This window comes from Zosterops lateralis (genome assembly GCF_965231275.1).
Source record: "Zosterops lateralis genome assembly, chromosome: 33".
Taxonomy (NCBI): Eukaryota; Metazoa; Chordata; class Aves; order Passeriformes; family Zosteropidae; genus Zosterops; species Zosterops lateralis.
The window spans coordinates 292,990-313,676 of record NC_139793.1 but is presented as its reverse complement, the minus strand read 5'-3'; the positions used below and the strand labels follow the sequence as shown (position 1 = coordinate 313,676).

General features: G+C 51.8%; 1 pseudogene across 1 annotated transcript; it reads left to right on the top strand.

The window, feature by feature from the left end:
- Positions 1 to 15,534: 15,534 nt before the first annotated feature.
- On the top strand, positions 15,535 to 16,659 carry LOC310921114 (olfactory receptor 14J1-like; annotated as a pseudogene). Its single transcript has one exon. The product of its transcript is annotated as an olfactory receptor 14J1-like (transcript).
- Positions 16,660 to 20,687: the final 4,028 nt, after the last annotated feature.

Sequence of the window (20,687 nt, the reverse complement as noted above, 5' to 3'; positions counted from 1 at the left end):
TGTGCTCCCTGCTGGCCCCTCCATCCCCTGAGCCCTAGCGTGCCCTGGGCAAAGCCCCGGCCCCCTTCAGTTTCTTCAGCCCCTCACAGTCCTCTCAGCTCCCTCCATCCCTTCGGAGCCATCCCGGGGCCTTGGAGCCACCAGCGCCCTCAGCCTGTGCCACTTCCCTGTGCCCTGAGTGCCCCCGTGGCCCTCTGCTCCCCCAGAGCCCTCAGTGCCCCCAGCAGCTCAAGGGCACCGTCCCTGCAGCGTCAGCGCCTCCTCAGCCCCCTCAGCCCCCTGTGTCTCCCTGTCCTTCAGCAGCTCCTCAGGGGACAGTGCCTGGGGCCACCGGCAGCTCCCAGCGCTCCAGGGACACCTGGGGCTGGAACTGCTGCTCCGCCCGGCCCGGCCGCCAGCTGGGACCCAGCACAGACACAGGGGACACAGGGGGCACAGGGGGAAAAACAAGAGCTGAAAAAGGCAGCCCAGGGGGGACAGAGGGAAAAATGCAGCCTGGGCCTACACAAACATCACTCCATCCACCTGCACCAATTCCCAGACCAGCACAGAGCCTTTGCTTTGTGATGTCAGGGCACGGTTGCCACATGCTCGTGGTGACATCACAAGGTTGCCTTGGAGCACAGGAGGCCTCAGGGGTGTCAGAGCAGCTTTTGAGCTCGCTCAGTGCAAGATTGTCCGGCTGCGCTCCGGGCTTTTCAGTGGGAACTGCACACTGAGAGTAGCCTTGCGTTTTTTCTTTTTTTTCTAGCAGTTTGAAAACTTGCACAGCAGTTCCCAAAATGATGGGGCAACTTGCTGCTGCAGTTTTCACTGCTTATGGAATAGGTTATTCAACCTATTTTCTGACCAACCTGGCACGTAAGTAGAGGTTTTCCCTGGGTGTCACCTAACCTGGTTTTTGTGTCTTCCCTGACCTTTCTTAGTGACTGAGTTACTTTGGAAACAGAAAGACCATTTGGATGCCACTTGGGTAAAGCTCCTCCTGCCAACACGTTCAGCTCCAAAGGGGGTGTCTGTGGCCAGGGCTGTGCGGGCAGCATTTGCAAGGGAACCTGCAGGGGTTGTGTTCCCTCCATGGGACAGTCTGTGGCAGCAGAGTCTGTCATTTCCTCCCTTTGCTGGGCCAAGCAGCACAACTTTGAAAATGGGGGCTGGGAGACCTTCTGAAAATGCTCCGGTTGTTTCCAGTTTCCTCAAAGAATCTGGTTCCTTTTCCCTTGCCCACTGCAGGTCACCTGAGCCGGGTATTCAGAGGGGCCGATCCGGAGGTGAGTGAGAAAGGAACATTTGATGTTCCTGGTGTTTAAGAATTGTGCAGCAAGCTGTGAGCTTGGCCTGGGGCAGTAGAGAGTAGAGGGCCAGCTGAGTAGGCTGCAAGAAAATCCATTTCCATGTCTGCAGCAGCAAGAGCAAAGGCATAACTGGCTATTTCCTAATTCTCCATTTCCTAATTTTGCATTGCAGAGCTTTAAAAGAACTAAAAGCCCAGTTTTGCAGAGAGAATGTTGCCTCCCCAGAGTAGCCAGGGGGGATTATCTAAATCAGAGCAGTCAGTTGAATCAGCCCATTTGAATTTAGTCTCAGGGACTTAGAATCCCATTGCTCTAAAAGATGATGATTTGTGCTTAGTAGAGCTGGCTCTAGAGCTGAAAAGAAAGAAGGTTATAAATGAGAGGTAATGGCCTGTGTCTCACACTCCTGTCTGTCCACAGAGCACAGAACCAAGAGAAGATTCTCCTCTGGCTCCTTGTGCTCCTGGAGAAGAGGCCAGAGAGGAGCCAAGTGACCACCAGGCTCCAGCTGTGGTCACACCACAGCCACAACTTTCCCGGACAGTAAGTGCCACTTCTGGAGGGTGTTGTCTTTAGTGCAAGGCAGAGCTGCAAGTTTCTGAGCAGCCAGCTCTTGCTGTTGGTGGCTGAGGATGCTGAGTGCTGGAGTCCTGCCAGGACCCAGCCATTCCCCTCAGCCAGTGACCCCTGGAAAATGGGCTTTGAGCTGTCCTGTTTAGGCCCCAGCTTGCTGGGATTCTGATAGGGGCAGCATCTCACAGTCACTTGCTTTGCATTTGTGTCTACAGAACATGGAGGTAGAGGCACAAGCAGAGCTGTCTGCATTCCCCAGTGACATCATGGGAGTTCACAGGAGGAGCACAAAAGAGATGTGGAGAATTCTTTACCACTGGAATCTCTATCATCTCAGGCGCCAATTAGAAAACCAGGTGAGTGGAGGAGTGGCAGCCACTCCACTCATCAAAGCTTCCCCTTGCTCTTCACAGAACTTTGGGGAGGAGCTTCAGGCAGAGCTGCCAGAAACCCAGGCGAGGATCAGGAGAACAGACGAGAGGCTGAAGGAAGAAATTAAGGTTCCAGGAGAAAGAAAAGAGAGAATTCTTCTCCCTGGGGAGCAAGAGGCTCTAGAGGAACCAGTGAGTGAAAGAGCAATAGCCATTGCAGTCACCAGCCTGGTGCTTTCTGCCCTTCTTGCTTTTCCCCAGCAGAGCAGCAGGGGGTGGGGTGATGCCTCTGAGTGCCCTCCTGCTCCAGTGTCTGTCACAGCCACTCTGAAGGACACTCCCTGCTGGGCTGAATCTCAGCTGCTGCCCTGGACAGGGGACTAGTGCTTTGGCCTTTTGGCCAGCAGTCATGTGAAGGCATTCCCGCTGGCCTCTTCCTGCTCTCCTTGTTTCTTGAGGGGTTCTTGCAGGTGAACACAGTGACCCAGGTGGATCTTGAAAGAAGCTGTCTGTATCCCTTGTGAATCTGGTCTCTCCCTTTCCTCACAGTCCATGACTCTTGGCTGACAGGGACAAGCTGCACTCTCTGATTGCTTTGTTCTCTTTGACTCCAGGTGGGAGTGTTGACATCTCGCCTGGCAGCCTGCAGAGATTTCCATCCAGGGACTGGCAGCGAGGAGCCCCGAGATTCCTGTGAGGACCAGAAACTGTCCCAGGCAGAAGCGCTGCCCCTTGGACACTTTCTGAAGATGGTGGATGAGAAGAGGACTCCATGGGAGGAGGTAGAACATCTGAACAAGGAGCTGCAAGTGTGTCTGCAGCCCTTGGAGGGGGAAAAGAGTTCTTTTGGAGAAATGGAATGGTCATTTTGGCAGTCATCCTTCAGAAAATCCATGCAAACGGATCTTGGAGGAAATGAAAAATTAATCTGGCCATGAACTTGAGTAAAACCAGCCCTTGGGATTGACCCATCCAGTTAGAGAAGTGAACATCAGAAAAACCCCATGGCAGAGCCCTGCATGTGGCTGACAGCACCTCCCTAAGGGCTTGCATTTGAAATGGGATCTGGGGCTAATCTCTGCCAGCCACTTTTCTGACACAAACTCCTTTGTTGTCTCAGATCTCCACAGGCTCTTCTGTTGAACCTGCAGCAGCAGCAGCAGCAGCAGCGTCACCTAAAGGAGCCTTTGCTGCCCCAGCTCAGAAGTGGAGCGCGGGCAGTTGGTTCCTCTCCAGCAGTGACACAGCTGCTGCTCAGCAACAGGAGGTGGAGGATGACTCCCTGGAGCTCCTGAGTACGTCTGGTGTCTTTCTTCTCTGAGGGACAGTGTACTGTGTGCATGTGTCAGCACAGCTGCACCAAATGATCCTCCTCACTGGGGTGTCCCAGGGGCATTTAGGGCTCCCCACAGGAAATGCTGTGCTCCAAGGCAGCAAGAGAGTGCTCTGGGTGTTCCTGCTGCCTCTGAGGGCAGCTTGGACATGCTGGGGTTTGCCTGAGCTTCCCTGTCTGCTGAAGGCAGAAGCAGGGCTTGTTCTTGCATCAGCAGAAGGCTGTGACCTAGAAAATGATGTGGGCAAGTCCTCTGTGCTGGTGGCCAAACTGGATAGAATGGTTAGCTTCCTAAATTCTCCTTAGACTCCTGACTTCTCACCCATCACCAGAGCAAAAAACTTCACAGAATTTCTTTGGATTTGGGGTTTTGTTTCTTGGTTGTCATTTTGGTTTTAGTTTAGGGTTTTTCTACATTTTTTGGAGTAGAGTTTTTTCTTCATCCTGAAGAAACTCTTCTGCCCCATGTGTCTTACTGGCGTCATTTTTATGACTGTTCTTATTACCACTACTACATCTACAGATATTTTATGAGAATATTGTATTTTTGTCTGTGAGAACTCCTTTAAAAGAACATCAGGTGACACAGAAACAGAGAGCCAGAGGTGTTCGTTTTGTGCCCACAATGAAAGGACAGAAAGTTTTATCACAATCTGTATTTAATATCCTAGTTTTGTCCTTAGAAAGATGTGGCCAAGAAACACATTCCTGGGACTTGATCAAATCAAAGTGCACTGTAGGCATTTCTCAGGAGCAAGCCTCCAGCCCCTCTGCTGTATATTCCTCAGATCCATGGCACTTTTCCATCCCTGATTCCCAGTCATTCCCATGACTGTTAGAATGCTGCCCATTGACCTAAGCCCCACTCAGATCAGTCTCGAGGAACACACATCAAGTCCTCTGTGATTCTGCAGCACAAGTCATTGAATCTGCTTCTTGCCCAGAAGAGCTGCCAGTGCTGTGCTCTCAGATAAGACCTGGGGGGGGGCTGAGAACAGAGCCCAGGTGACTCTGTGTCTCCCATCAGCTGTTGGCACAAAAAGGGCCTTGATGTGCACCTGGGTGTGTCTGAGCTCAGAGCCAATCCTGCTGTGTCCTGAATGGGGTCCCCGGCTTGGAAGGGGCTGGGTGTGGCCGTGCCTTCTTGCCATGGCTTGTCAGGGCTGGTGATGGGGCTTTGGCAGCTTTGTTGTGGTGGCTGCCCTGGCCCTGAGGGCCGGTGTGAGTGCAGAGGCTGGAGCCTTGCTGAGCTGGGAAAGCCCCGCTGCCGCCCGGCCGCTGCAGCGTGGAGCTGCCCCGAGGTAGCAGCCCCTGCTCTGGGCCGGCTCCTGCATGGCCTGGGCTGGGCTCAGCCAGGGGCAGCATCTCCTCTGGGCAGCTGTCCGTGTCCCGCCGGCCCCTGAGGAGGGAGCACTGCTGTCCTTGCTGCCCCTGCCCGCTGCGGGAAGATGGGCACGTGTGCGGGGCTGAGAGGGCCAGTGCAATGGCAGGGACTGATCCCTGCTCTCAGGGGGAGGAGGAGCACTGTGCTTCTCCACCTGGGCCACGGCCAAGGGCGTCTTCCAGCTCAGCCTGCTCATCACGGCTCAGGCTCCTGCTGCTGCTGGAGGCCCCCTTGGCATTGCTCACAGCATCAGCTGCTTTGCTTTACAAGGGGAAAGGCATTCTCTTGGCCAACTGCTGCAAGGTGGAGAAGGTGCCCCCCTCTCCTGGGAATGCATCTCCCTCTCCTTTGTTTACTGTCAAGAGATCTCTTCAAAGGCCTGTGGAAAATCAGGCTCTGTGCTGGCCTGCTTGTACTGCAGAGCTGCCTGTCTTGTTGCGCTTCTTGGTGTTACCCAGCTGAGCACAAAGGGCTCAGAAGCCCAGACTGTACAGCCCCAGTGGGGCTGCCTTTTGTATCTCTTGGATGGTGGGATCTCTGCTTTCAAGTGAGCATCTTGCATTTTATTTCCCTCAGGGAAAATGGTGAACATGGAAAATCCCCGCAGGAAATACATTGAACTGGAAAATGTCGGCAGAGGGTGAGTCCAACCACAGTTTCTTCTACACAGTCATGGGGGAGGTGATTTGCTGCTGGAATATCTACCAAGTGTGAAGTCAGGCACGCTGCAAACATCTTCAGACACTGGGTTAGTCTGCCCCATGGCTCAGTACCAGCCAGAATTTGTAAGTGTGGTCAGAAGGCATTGTCAAAGACACTTGTATTTCATTGCCAGAAACAGCAACCTACCCCCAAGCACAGCAGTGAGATAACAGTTCTCAGGAATATTCCTTCCCAAGTGTTTGCTGAAGGAAATAGTCTGTGCTCAGGATAAAAACTGCCCCGTTTAGAAACTGAAACTCAAGATGAAAGAATCACCTGGCCTTTTGAGCTGAGGCACTAAAGCCCAATGCTTCAGGAACAGGCCCAGTGCCCATGCACTGGAGAGGAAAATGCATCATCTGCCTTCTGGCAGAGCCCTCCTGCATGCTGCAGGTTTGAGGCATTTCCAGCAGACATCTCCTGTCTGGGCTGGCTTTCACTCCAAGATCTAAATGGCTTCTCCTTTCTTTGCTGCTCTTTTGTTTCTAGGGGATTTGGAGATGTTTGCAGAGCAGTTGACACTGCCACAGGAGGAGAGGTAAATGTCAAGAGCCCCTGCAGATCCTGCTGCTCTCCAGGGCTTTCCTCTCTTGTGTCAGCTGGGGCTGCAGCTGTGGCTAGAGCTGTGCTGCAAAGGCACAAGAAGCACAGACTGGTGCCAGCCTGCCAAGTGCATTTGGGACAGTCTTTGTCCTGCTCAGCTGCCAGGAGGAAGGCAAGGAGGGCAGCGGTTCCTTTCAGAGAAGGACGCTCTCCCTGGCTCTCAGTTGCTCCAACAAAGGTGGTGCCTTAGAGCATCTCACTGCTCTCTGGGCCGACGGCTTCAGAGTGCTGAATTCTCATTTCTGGCTGCCAGCAAATACATCTGAATGTTCCTGGCAGTTCCTCAGCCACCTGCAGTGCTGCACGTGGGAACTGCTCGTAGGGAGAGATCTGCAAGGCCTCCCTAAAAGCCCCAAGCCCTGCCTGTAGCCCAAGATGTATCCACAGAGTAGCAAGGCACGCTTTACTTCTTCTGAAGTGCAGACAGAGAAACAGAGAGTGTGCTCAGAGCTTTGGGGGTGATAGTTGAGACATGATTGCTAACAAGTGGACAAGGCATAATGTCAGTGGCCACGTGTCCTGTAAGTGACCCCCAAAGGAGCAGAGAAATGAACTGTTTGAATGTCAGTTCCTAATGACTCCTTTGTCTAATCCCAAGGCACTTTGGCAAGGCTCACCTGTGTCATTGCTACATCACTCATCCCATGTGCGCTGTGGTCTCATGCCACCAACTTCTAAAATTGCTGATTTTCAATGTCATTCTAGGTGGCCATCAAGAAAATCCATCTTCAAGGACTCATGATTGAAGACATTCTAACAGAAATCAGAGTCCTGAAGATGAATAAAACTCCTTATATTGTGAATTATTTAGACAGGTGAGTGATCATGGTCTCATCCCATGAAGGTTTGTTTAGATACTAAAAGCATGCAAGGTTAAAAACCCACTTTGGACTTGGGCAGAAAAGAGAGCTGGTAATTATTGGGTAATTATTATTTCTCTACTCATCTCCAATGGATGGGAAGAGAGTGTATTTTGTCTGCATGAGTCTTCCCTGGCTTTCAAACACATAGTTGAAAAACTGTTCAAAAACCTGCATCAACCCTACCATACTAAGTCAATACCCTGTAAGCTCACTGGCTCCATGTTGTCTCAGGATTGATTTTTAAGGTTTCTTTAATGCTGATGAAGCATCTTAGAGAGGATTTCCCTTGGATTGTTGCCCCCTTTTCCATGGCTGTCCATGCCAGGAACTCTAGGTGCTTATTTCCAGAAATACTCTGTATGACAGGTTTTTCATCTTGGCTGTTACTAAAGTGCACTTTTTGCCTGCTGGCCATCTAAAACATCTCCTTTTTCACAGATGTGCTGTTCTCCTTGAGACTGCACAGACTGCAAACAATGCCCAGCCTGGAGGGAATGTCTATTCCTTTCATTCTGTCCTTGTCACAAAGGGATCCAGAAACAAGAATTAAGCAAAGAAACCAACATCTGCATGTTCATCTGCATGGCCTTGTTCCCTTCTTTCAGCTACCTTGTGCATGAGGAACTCTGGCTGGTGATGGAGTTCATGGATGGAGGCACTCTGTACGACGCTGTCAAGGCGTTCGAGATGACAGAAGACAAGATCAGCATCGTCAGTCGGGAGGTCAGTCAGGGATCCCAGCTGTGCTTCCCAGGGCTGGGGCAGGACTGTCTGGGAAAGGGGCTCAGAACAGGAGCCATTCCATGTGCCAGGCTTTGTTTCTGTGTCGCTGGAATGCTCTGGGCAAGCAAGAGCATCCCACGTGAACTGCCTGCCAGTGCCCCTGCACTCACTGCACTCTGTTCTTGTCCTCTTCTCTCCTGCTCTTGCATCCTCACTCTGGCTCTTGGATTTGCTCTTCTCCATCTTACCTCTCTAAACTTTGGCCTGCACTGCATTCCTTGCCTGTAAAAGCAAAGGTGGTGGTGGCAGCTTTTGGAAGGAAGAGCAAAGGAAAAAGAGAGACTCATTCCTCTCAGTGCTCAGCTGAAAAGGTTGGCAGTGCAGCCAAAATGCTCTTGACTTCTGAGCACATCCACTGCAGGAGCATCATCCCGGATGGTTTGCAGGGCAGAGTCTACACCAGCAGTTGCTGTTGCTCTTTGACAAGCTGACATGCCTTTCTTTAGAAGGGTGCTGCTCTGCCAGTGTTGGAGCAGCAAGCTCTTCCTCTCAATGGCACTGTGTTCTGCCATTCCTCCCCATTCCCCTGGAGAGGGAATCTTGGAGAGCTGTTTCCTTTCTTGTGTGATGAAATCCCATCCCTGATTTTTGCCCTCCTGTTTCTGGTTTCTCTCTCAGTGCCTCCAAGGACTGAATTACCTCCACTCCCACCACGTGATGCACCGAGACTTGAAGAGCCCCAACATCCTCCTCAGGACCGATGGCTCTGTCAAGCTGGGTCAGTATATTCTTGGTCAGGTGCAGCATTCCAGGGATATGGGGGGTGTGGGGCTGCTTTGGAGTGACTGCCAGCTCCCCAAAAATGGTGCTGGTGGCAGTGCAGGGAGCCCTGCTGTGAGCTGACCACACGGTTGCAACATGCACAGACCTGTGGCAGGGAACAAGCAGTCCAGAGTGGCATTGCTCTGTGTGTGTCCCTTCCAGAGAGAGGGAGGTACATGTCTAAAGCTTCAGGGCAACAAAAGCCACTGCTGGAGGCAGTGTAAAAAATGTGGGGATTTTGGAAGTAGCCAATGCCACATTTCCTTGGCTAAAGTCTTGAGGAAACAGAGCAGGGACTGTTGCAGGAGATTCAACAGCACATTCTCCAACTTCTACTGGGCAATTCTTTTGCTTGCTTTCCTCATTGCACAGGATTCAAATCAAAACAGTCTTTTGCTTTCTCCCCAGCTGATTTTGGCGTGTCTGCTCTACTCACCCCTGAGCAGAGTAGACGCAGCTCAGAGGTCGGCAGTTACTGGTGGAGAGCACCTGAGCTGGTGAAAGGTCACCCCAAAATTGACATCTGGGCCTTTGGGATTGTGGCCATTGAAATGGTGGAAGGAGAACCTCCTTACTCTAATGAAACTCCTCGCTCGGTAAGGTGTAAATACTCTCTGATCCCGCTGTCTTTCTCCCCCCGCCCACCTTCTGTGTGCCATTGGACAAAATCTCATTGCCATCTGCTGGAACTACTTCCACCACGGTCCCTTTCTGAAAATGTCCCTGCAGCACATCAGCATCTGCTGGAGTTTTGGTTGCATCACTGGGGGAGCTCAAGCCTTTCCCCTCGCAAACAATCTCCCTTCTCAGGCAACATTTGGCTTTGGCTTAGAAGTCGTTCTAGCTCTTTTGGCCACATAGATGGCCCCACTAACAGGAAACAACCATCTTAGAGCTACTGTTCTCTTTCCTGAAATGAAGGGAAAAAACCTAAACCCAAACAAGTTTCTAAAAGAGTGGTTTGGATAGAAGAAGCAAGCAAAAAGCTGTTTGATGGCAGCTGTGCTTTAGGGACCAACAAGCACTACCGAGATGCTTTGCATGTAATAATCCTTGGAAATAGTAGAGTGAGTTAGTAGAGCAAAGTCCCTCTTCCAAATAGCCTGCCAAGCTGGTCAGGTGAATCCACAGAGAAGCAAAGGTGCTTTTGCTGATGTAGTTTCCACTAACAAGGTCAGTCAATGAAATCAGCTGCCAAGGCAACATCTGCTGCATGTTGGAAAAGCTGTGGCTGCATCGGGCTTTGGGTTTTTGTTGGTCCAGGAAAGTCCTCTCTGCCTCTGTGCCACGGCAGAAACTGCCACTGCAGAGTGCAGCTTGAACAATGGGATCTGGGAGAGCAGTTCCAGAGGTGAAAGAAGCAGCTGAGAGACTGGTGTTTCCTTTTTCTCCAGGCTCAGGTCCTGATAGCCACCAAAGGGACCCCAGCGCTGCAGCAGCCCAAGCTCCTCTCCCCTTTGCTGCGGGACTTCCTGAGCTGCTGCCTGCAGACAGACGAGGCGCGGCGCTGGTCTGCCCAGGAGCTGCTGCAGGTAAAATGCCAAGGGGCTGCAGGGAAACAGTGTCCCAGGGATGGGCTCCTCCTCCACTCAAGTGCAAGGCATCAGATGAGCCCCCTCTTCCTCCCCTCCACTCTTGGTGCTGTTCAAATGAAAACACCCAGGAGTCCTAGACTGGGCTGGGCTGGCAGGGACCTGGAAAGCTCATCTGCTCCAAGTGCCCTGCAGTGAGCAGGGGCATCTTTACAGAGATAGGATGCTCAGACCTGAAATATTTCCATGGCTGGGGCACTTAGGAGCTCTTGCAGCAAACTCTGCCACTGTTGCCCCACTGTTGATCCTTAGACCTACTCTGACTCAATCCCCTTTTCATTTAAAAAAATATTCCCCTGCCTTTGAGGCTCTAAGCTTGGAAAGTATGTCCTTATTGTTGTTTTTTTTTTTTCCTTTGTGCAGCATCCATTTGTAACTCTGGCCAAGCCGACCTCCAGCCTTGTGCCACTTATTATGACGGTGAAGGAGTGGAAGGAGGAGAGAAGAATGAGACAACACCTTTAGAAATGTTTACTCCATCACCAGCTCAGAGAAGAATTATAGATTAGGTTTGTAGTTAGGAATTGTATTTACGACTCTAGCATAGGATTGGAACCTAGGATAATAATGTAGGATATTAGCATTGATTGTTAACAAATAAAGTTTGTGAAATCTCAACTCTTTTCAAAGATTCCTCTCCTTCTGAGCCTCTTAGAAAGCTCAACATTTTCTTCTGAACTTAGAGGTAGAAAATTACATTGAGGGCTTCTTTGGTGCAGTTGGAAAGTGGGGAAGGCTCTTCTTCAATCATCCTCTCCAGACCACAGGGCCTTTGGAATGTGGCCCACTGGCTGGGTTTTACCCAGCTGTGGCACTTCTGTTTGAGGCAGAAAGGGCAGTGGCATTTGCAGGCAGAACCAAAGGACGAGTGGGGCAGCCCAAACACCCTGTGCATCTGCAGGCCTTGAGCTCTGACTGGAGAGCATTTGAGTTGCTGCCCCTTGGATTTGTATCCCTAAGGGCAGTCTCTGTGTCTGGAGGAGAGTTTTGCCCCAGTGAGAAAGCAGAAAGGTCAGGGAGGCTGCTGGGAAAGACGCAGAGCTGGTGCAGAGCTGTCAGCGGGCGCCAGGTGAGAGCAGGCCCCGCCTTGGCCAGGCTGGAGCCCCAGCAGAGCCCTGGCAGAGCCCGGAGCAGCCTGAGCCTAGGCAGGGGCAGGCTGGAAGGAGGCCCTTGGAGCTGCAAGAGGCAGCAGCCCGGCCCTGGGGGCCTCTTGGTGGCTGCGGGCGAATGCTGTGCTCTCAGAGCCCAGCTGGCAGCCGGCTGCTCCCGAGGGGAAGCGCAGCCATGCCGGGCACAGCACAGACTGGTGGCATTGGCCGCCCGCAGTCTGCACAGGAGGAGAGAAAGGCACAGCACAGCCCAGGGCTGCAGGCCTGCCTGAGGATTCCTACTCTTGTGCCGGCTGCCCTGGCACTCCATGCAAAGGTGAGCAGTGTGTGCAGCACTCTGGGCACAGGGAGGGAGCCGGGCTGCTCCGCAGGCTCCAGCACAGGGCAGCGTCCTTCAGGCACGGCGCTTCTGCCTCCCGGGGGAACCGAGGCCAGCGCGAGGCAGGGACAGCTTGGCAGGTCACATCTGCAGCACAAAAGGGCCTCACACAGCTCTGCCAGGAAGCGCCTGCACTCCTGGAGCTCTGCACTCAGCCACAGCAAAGGGGTGAAATGCAGAATGCTCTGCAGAAATATTCAGGGGCACCAGCCCAGCCTGCTTTGTGCTCTCTGGCACACAGCAAGCGCTGTGCAACACAGCCCTGAGCTGCTGGGAGAGAGGTGTTAGAAAGGAGCCAACTCCTGGATGAAATTAAATGGGGACAAAGTCATCCAAGCAAAAGAGAACTGTTTCTTAGTAAGGATTCACCTGAGCTGGGTGTGTATCTTGCTCTCCCAAGAGCCAAACACACACACAACACACACTCACACAGAATGCTGCCTTTTATTGCCTTGCCCAGCCCAGGGTGAACCGTGTCCCCTTTCCCTTTGGCTGGGTACTAGGGAACTTATATTCTCTCCCCACTGCCTCCTTTTCTGTCCCCTCCCCTCCTATCCTACTTCCCTTTTGGTCTGGTCTTCAACTTGGCCCCTCTCCCAGCTCACAGCAACACCCAACAAATTAACTAGAACAAATACAAACCCTGAATAACAATACCTACCACCAAGAACTTTCCTTCTTTTTTCTAGTAATCTTTTGGCTGCAGCAAAATATCACCTCCTAGCTCACTGAGGGAATTGGGGATGAGCCTGTGCCTTGTGCTTGAGCAGTGAACTGATTTGGAAGGGAGCAGAAGGGTTTCAGGAGGCAATTTGTGTTTTCTTTCTGAATTGCTGAAGGAAAGACTGTGGCTTCAGTCAGCAAAAACACTTTCACGGTAAATTGAGGAAATGCTCGTGAGCAATTCCCAGAGAAGGAAGGTGTTGAGAAAATGTTGAACTGTAAAAAAATTATGAATTCCCTTTGCATTAACAGACAGTGTTGAGCCTTCTATTCCCCCAGTGCAGCGATGATGTGTGCAAGTGTCTACCTTAGTCTTGAGAATAGAGTAGTACTTCTTATGAAGGGAGCTGGAAAACTACTGGTAGGGGAAGAAAGTGGTTGTAGGAGGCTCTTGAGCATCAGAGGAGAGTTGGAGGAATGGGATGTTCCCCAAATGACCACCAGACACCCTCAAGAGAGCCCTACTCTCCTGTCAGAAATTTCTGAGAGGTGATTTAAATATGTCAACTAATTGGAGAGAATGTTTAGCCTTTGAGTTTCAGCAAAGTAATGAGTAGGTCTTCTTTCCATGGTTACAAATTAGTAGGTGAGATTTCTGAGTGAGCACCTGTTAGAAAAGTGATTCCCCATGCACCCAGCACTGAAATAAAGTCATGCCTCCCTTCTCCCACTGAGCTGGCACCGGGGATTGGGCCCTGCTTGGTGACTTTCATTTGAGTCGCTTCTATTGCAAGGTGAAAATGAAACCTTTTCCAGCTCTTTCCCTTGGGGTTACCTTTTTGGGGGTCAAAGCTCTGTGCTGCAGGTGGCCTGGGTGTGTGCAGAGCAATGCAGCCTCCACAAAGCCCTTGGTTTCCCCACAAGTCATGGGGATTTGTTGCCAGCTGTGCCCAGCTGTGGCAGGAGAAAGAGCCCGCAGTGCAGTGGGCGCCGTGCCCTGCCCAGCCGGGGCTCTCTGGCACAGAGGAGCAGCAGCACCAGCACCTTTCAACCCACTCCTGCCTTGGCCTCCCCTGGCACACAGAAGCCTCTGGAAATCAGCACCACCTGGCGCCTTCCCAGCTTGGAGCAGCTCCTGCTGCTGGGCACATCCTGCCACTTCTACTGCTTCCAAACAGGAATCAAGGCACAGGTGGAGACGGACATACAGAGAAGCCCTGGGCTTGTGCAATCAATGGGCAAATGCATGGGGGAATGTGTTAGGAATTATTTCAGCTCTTATGCCAATACTGCCTTCTCTCCTTTTCTCTCTTCACATTTCCTGCTCTTTTCCCTCTCACATTTCCACCCCTTCCCCCTCTTGAGTCTCACAGTTTTCCTATCATGTTTGTCTGCCAACTTTTACTCATTTTCCCCACCCTTTTCAGCTCCCTTTCCTCACACATTACCTCTCACATTTCCCCACCTTCCCACTGTTTCCTGCTTTTTTCTTTCCTCATGTTTCTTACAATCTTTCACTCACTTATCCTGCACTTTTCTTCCCACGTGTTTCTCTCTTTTCCTCAGTCATTTTTCTTCAAATTTTCTCCTCACATTTCTAACTTTTGCCCTCATGATTCTAAACTTTTTCTCTGACATTTCTCGCACTTTCCCCCTCACATTTATCATTCTTTCCCCCTCATGTTCCTTATACTTCTCCTCTCGCATTTGTGGCATTTTTCACCCCTGTTTTCTGACACTCTTCCCAATCAGACTTCCCACCCTTTTTATCCCCCCCTCTTGTTTTCTGCCTTTCTCTGTCCTCAGGATTCTCACAATGTTCCCCTCACATTTGCTGCCTGTTTCTCTCTCTTTGCTGGTAAAGTTTCTCACTCTCTTCCCCTCACATTTCCCTCCATTTTTTCCCCTTTGTTTCTCACCCTCTCCCTCTCATGTTTCTTAGACTTTTCCCATTGTATTTCCTGCCTTTTCCTCCTCTCACCTTCCTCTCCTATTTTCACTCACATTTCTCACCATTTTGCCCTCAGTTTTCTCACCATTTCCCACACAGGTTTCCTACCCTTTTCTTCCCTCACACTTCTCTCCTTTTTCCACTCCCATTTCTCACACCTGTCACCTCACAATTTCTGCCTTTTTTTCCCCTCCCATTTCTTAACCCACTGGTTCCTGTCAGTGACTGCTCCTCCTCAGCAGTGGATGGGCTTCTCTTGTTTTTCCCTGCAATCCCCTACTCCAAAGAACGGGTGCCAGAGCAGCGCTCCAAGGAGCCCCTGCCTGTGCGTCTGCTGAACAGAATGGCCGTGCTCAGCTTGAAGAGTCTCATGGAGAACAACCTAAAGTGCACTGGGCTTCCTGCTGCAGTTTTGGTTTGTATTTCAGTTCTCTGTAGTCTTCATGGTGTTCTAAAGAAATAGGTACCCAGAGGGATACACATTGCAGGTGAGCAGCCACTGCACCATCCGCCTCAAGCAGATCCATCTCCGTTTTCATCCCCTCACAGTCACTGTGACTCCTGCCTGGACCAAACCACTTGTGATGTTTCTTGATGCTGAACAAAGTCCATCTGCACAGGAAATGCTTTTGGCCCTCTTTTTGAGAAAAAATAAAAGCCTTTATTTTAAAATGTTCAGTCCCTGGAGTTTTTTCCTATTTTCACCTTTTTGAATTGCCTTGACTTAAAAATACTGCCAGCTGACATTCCAAACTGGCTGGTCTATGTTAGTGTGCACAGAGCAAATGTGCCACACCGTGCCCATTTCCCGGGTGTCTGTTAATGTCCTGTTCAACAAAGGGCTGAAGGGAAGGACTCTCCCTGCCCCGCGCAGCTCCGGGGCTGGAGCTGGGCTGGCAGGGGCCGCAGACCGTGCTGGGAGGCCCCGCCTCAGCCCCATCTGCCATCGTGTGTGTGTCTGCCTCAGCCCCATCCGCCATCTTGTGCGTCAACCCAGTCCAGCTCTGAAGTGAATGTGTTGCTGTTTTGTCAGCAGTCAGGGTCAGCACCAAAACCACCAACACCAACAGGACACTCTACAGGAAATGGCACAGGTTTGGCTCAAAGCAGCCTCTCTTGAATTGTCACTGTCCTTTTCCCATGAACAGGTGCCCAGGGCCAGCCATAGCAAATGTCCAACAGCAGCTCCATCAGCCACTTCCTCCTGCTGGCATTGGCAGACACGAGGCAGCTGCAGCTCCTGCACTTCTGCCTCTTCCTGGCCATCTCCCTGGCTGCCCTCCTGGCCAACGGCCTCGTCATCAGCGCCGCAGCCTGCGGCCACCACCTGCACAGCCCCATGTTCTTCTTCCTGCTCCACCTGGCCCTCAGTGACCTGGGCTCCATCTGCACCACTGTCCCCAAAGCCATGCACAATTCTCTCTGGGACACCAGGGACATCTCCTATCAGGATGTGCTGCTCAGCTCTTTTTCTCTCTTTTCTTTATCATAGCAGAGCTTTCCCTCCTGACCATCATGTGCTACGACCGCTACGTGTCCATCTGCAAACCCCTGCACTACGGGACCCTCCTGGGCAGCAGAGCTTGTGCCCACATGGCAGCAGCTGCCTGGGCCAGTGCCTTTCTCTATTCACTGCTGCACACAGCCAATACATTTTCCCTGCCCCTGTGCTGTGGGGTTCTTCTGTGAAATTCCACACATCCTCAAGCTCTCCTGCTCCAAATCCTATCTCAGGGAACTGGGGTCATTGATCTTAGTTCCTGTTTATCATTTGAGTGTTTTGTGTTCATTGTTTTCTCCTATGTGCAGATCTTCAGAGCTGTGCTGAGGATCCCCTCTGAGCAGGGAACGACACAAAGCCTTTTCCACCTGCCTCCCTCACCTGGCTGTGCTCTCCCTTTTCGTCACCACTGCACTGTTTGCTCACCTGAAGCCCCCCTCCATTTCCTCCCCATCCCTGGATCTGGCCCTGTCATTTCTGTACTCGGTGGTGCCTCCAGCCCTGAACCCCCTCATCTACAGCCTGAGGAACCAGGGGATCAAGGATGCCCTGAGGAAAATTATGCCTGGATCTTTGCAGAAGCAACAAACTCCCTCTTTCCTGCTCCAGAACCTTTAGAATGTAACTTGTTACAATCCCAGACTTTTTTACCTATTTGTCATTTTTTTCATTGGAACCTTTCCTTTTTTTTTTCTAGAGTTACTACTTTGTGATGTCACATCCCACTTTCTGATGTCACAGACTCACCTTCTATGAAGTCACAGGTAGCTCTGTGATGTCACACCCCATTCAGTGATGTCACACAGCTCACTCAGTGATGTCACACAGCCACCCTGAAATGTCACGGCACACTCTATGACCTCACAGCCCTCTCTATGATGTCATAAAGCCACAGCATGATGTCACATCTTGCTCTGCAACGTCACACACTCCCCTCTGTGATGCTGGAGCTGCCTGATGACCTCACACAACAAACTGTGATGTTTTAGTCCAATCTGTGACCTCACACAACCCACTCTGTGCTGTCACAGAGCCCCTTTGTGACATCACAGCTGCTCTGGGGCTCTGTGACACAGCCCCAGAGGTGCTGCTGTGACACAGCCCCTCTGGCACAGCACACAGCCCCTGCCAGTGCTGAGCCCCTGTGAGCTCTGCCTGTGCCCTGCTCGTAGCCCTGAGATGCCCTGGCAGTGTCCCAGCCCTGCTGGGCTGTGCACAGGAGCTGCTCCTGGGCAGAGCTGTCTCTCTGCAGCGCTGCCCTTGCCAGGAGCTGCCTCTGTGCCAGGAGCCCGGCCCAGCTCAGCAGCACAGACACAGCACAGGGACTTGAATGACCCTCTTGGGGCTTGTGCTGAGGCCCTGAACATCAATCCCTGAGAGGGAGATGAAGAAACCTCTGCAGAACTCCAAGTCAGAATCCAACTCAAAGGTTTTCTGAAATTTAATGGGTCTCACTGAGGGTCATGACAGAGAAAGTGTCCCCAGGCCCCAGGCAGAGCAGAGAACTGCAGACAGTGATGACAGGTGGGGACAAAGAGAAGCCAAGTCCTGGTGCCCTGGGGCACAGCAGCCTCTGTGCCAGCAAGGCTGTGCTTTGATTTCCCCCAGATCTGGTGCAGTTAATTGATGCTTACCTTCCTGTGGGATGAAACTTGGAATTGCCATCATAATTGTTGTATTGTCAGTTTATTACGGTTTGGGATTTGCTTGCATTTTCATCACAAGTGACTTGTGGAAAGAGCAAATATTCATTAAATGATTTTATGTGAGGTTAAGTTCTATTCTCTCATTCATGACTCAGCAGGAGATTCTCCAATGAAGAAATGAAGCTTTTGCCTGAAGCTCCCACTCTGCCCAGGACAGGAAGCCCTGGGAGTGCCTGGGACATCCCAGCTCTTTGGCAGCCTGGGCACTCCTGGGGTGTCACCGTGGAGCCCCCGTGAGTGCCTGTGACAGATGGGTGCCTTTGCAGTCCAAGATGCCCTGGGATGTGCCCATGGCATGGCTGGGACTGCCTCTGCCCACAGGGCTCTTGAGCATCCCAGCTCAGGCCTGGGGCCAGAGTCCCTTGCCATGGCAACCATTTGCAGTCCCGTGGCCAGGGCCAGGGGATCCCAGAAGGGATCCCAGAATGGGCTGAGTTGGGAGGGAGCCATCAGGATCCTGGAGTGCAACTGCTGGCCCTGCACAGGACAGCCCAACAATCCCAGCCTGGGCCTGGCAGCACTGTCCAAAGGCTGCTGGAGCTCAGAGAGCCCTGGAGCTGTGAGCCTTCCCTGGGAGCCTGTTGAGTGGCCCAGCAGCCTCTGGGGGAAAACCTTTTCCTGAGATCCAAGCCAAAGCTGCACCGAGTCAGCTCCAGCCGTTCCCTGCAGTCCTGTCCCTGGGCCCCAGAGGGAAGAGGTTCCCACAGCCCCCAGCCAGGGACCCGCTCCCAAGGCTGTTGCCAGGGCAGCCAGGGCTGGCACCAGCTGTGATGCTCGGTTTCCCCGGGCCAGGCTTTAGGAATGGGATTCCCCAATTTCCTGCTCCTGCTAAAACCGTGCCGCCCCTCACTGCCCTCCAGCCTCCCACTGAAAGTACAAAAGGCAAAGACCCCAGGCTGGGATAAGAGGAATTTACTGGCAGCAACAACAAGATAAGGAACAAACAGGAATAGAAACAATAGTGATAACAGAAGGCATAAGACAAACTATACACAGGGAAAACTACAAAAACACCTATTGGCTCTTCCCAGCTACGTGTTTTCTCCTGCTTTGAAAGGACACCCTCCTCCTTGGGGGAGAGAGAGGGAGTCCCTTTCCTGGCTGTGGCAATGACCTCATATGGGATCAAATAGAGTGAAGGGGCCATGGCCCGACCCTGACATTCTTCAGTCTCACCTCTCAACATTGCCAGGGGCAGGGAAAGGGACAGGTGTCTTCCCAGTGTGGCTCACAGTGAATGTGGGTCACCAGGGTTCTGCCCAATGAGGGTCATTTATTGGAGGATGAGGTTGGAGACTCACTCCTCCTCTTCCCACTGTCGGGACACTCACAGGGCTTCCCTTACTGGTGCCTCCGTTGGTGTCTTGTCAAGTTACAGCTCTGGGTGAAGCTCTTCCCACACTGGGGACACTCGTAGGGTCCCCAGTGTGGATGCGCCGGTGGGTGACGAGGTGGGAGTTGCGCTTGAAGCCCTTCCTGCAGTCGGGGCAGCGGAAGGGCCTCTCCTCTCTGTGAATCCGCTGGTGTGAGAGGAGACTGGAGCTCCTCTGAAACCTCTTCCCACACTGGGGACACTCGTAGAGCCTCTCCCCATTGTGGATCCGCTGGTGTCTGATGAGGTGGGTCCTCCAGTTGAAGCTCTTCCCACACTCCAAGCACTTGTGGGTCTTCTCCCCATCATGAAGCTGCTCATGGACCATCTCAGAGCCCTGGCTGAAGCTCTCTCCGCCTTCCTGCCTCGGGGTGGCTCTTTCCTCCTCAGAGCCCCCTGGGATGGGTTTGGAGCCCCTCCTCCTAAGGGATCTCTGGGGCTTTTCCTCCTCATTAGATTCCTGTGCTGTGGAGACACTCAAAACAGCCTCTTCCACAAGGTTTGGCTGTGGGGGTTTGTCCTTCCTGGTCTCCATCCTCAGCTCCTTGTCTGCGGGAGGAAGGAAAAGTAAAAAATGGCATTTGTCTCCGTGCCAGAGGGAAGGGGAAGGAGATCCCCTCAGTCCATCCCCAGCAGGACAGTGTTGGCAGCAGGGTTGTCCTGCAGCCAGGGGCCGTGCTGGGCTGGGAGATGGAGCAGGAGAGAGGGGGAAAGGGACACTGACTTCCTCCTCACCTGCCTGGCTGTCCCGGGGCATCTTCCTCTTCCTCGCAAACTAAACTAAAAAACTAAAAATTAAACTAAAAATGCAGTAGTAAAAAAACCCAAAACAACAGACAGAGTCAGAATACAACCTGACACCCAGTCAGGGTGTTCGTGGCTGCAGTCCTCCTGGAGTGACAGATGTGGTTGTCTTGAAGCAATGATCCTTCGCAAGGGTGTAGTTTTCCTCATAAGGTCCAGTGGTCGTGCAGATGGGTCTGGTCCTTCTCTGGGAATCCAGTGGAAACAGGCTGTTTCTGATGGGGGTGAATGTTTATTTATATCCAGGTAGGAATGCTTGGCTCCTCCCTGTGGGAGGAGCATCTCACAATGGGATGATTTACTTTTATCAGTCATGCAGTGAGCATCAATGGCCCATTAACAGAAGATAAGCCCCTGGAGGGAAGATGGGTTGTGGAAGAGATAAAGAACATTGCCCCACCTGGTTTCAACAGCTGGGCCATCAACAGAAGATAATCCCCGGAGTTATGAGGGGTGGGCCATGGAAGAGATAAAGAACACTGTCACACCTGGTTCTCACAGATGGCAATAGAATACATTGTTTTGGTTCCATCTTGGATTGCAACCCAAGACTATTGGTCAAATGTATATTCATGAAGACTATACACATTTAAATATTCCTTTGTGTGCATATTTTCTAGGAATTCTTTAGCTTAGTTGGACCCCTGACCTCATCTTCCTAAAATATATGCCATAATGTAGATGTAATTTATTTCCTTTTGAGGCCACCTGGTCACTGGTTTGACAGTTATTGATGGCCAAAGGGTCTGTGGTGGATTCCTCCTGGCTCTTTCTGTGTTATTTGCCTGGGTTTTTTTTTTTTTCAATGTTATCTTATCATCCAGACATTTTAGCCAACGTTTTTCTTTCAATCAACATTAGCCATTTCACTATTGTCAGCCAGTTACAGAAATACAGGCATCAGTCATTATTTGCCAACCATAGTCACTACTGCAGAAGTA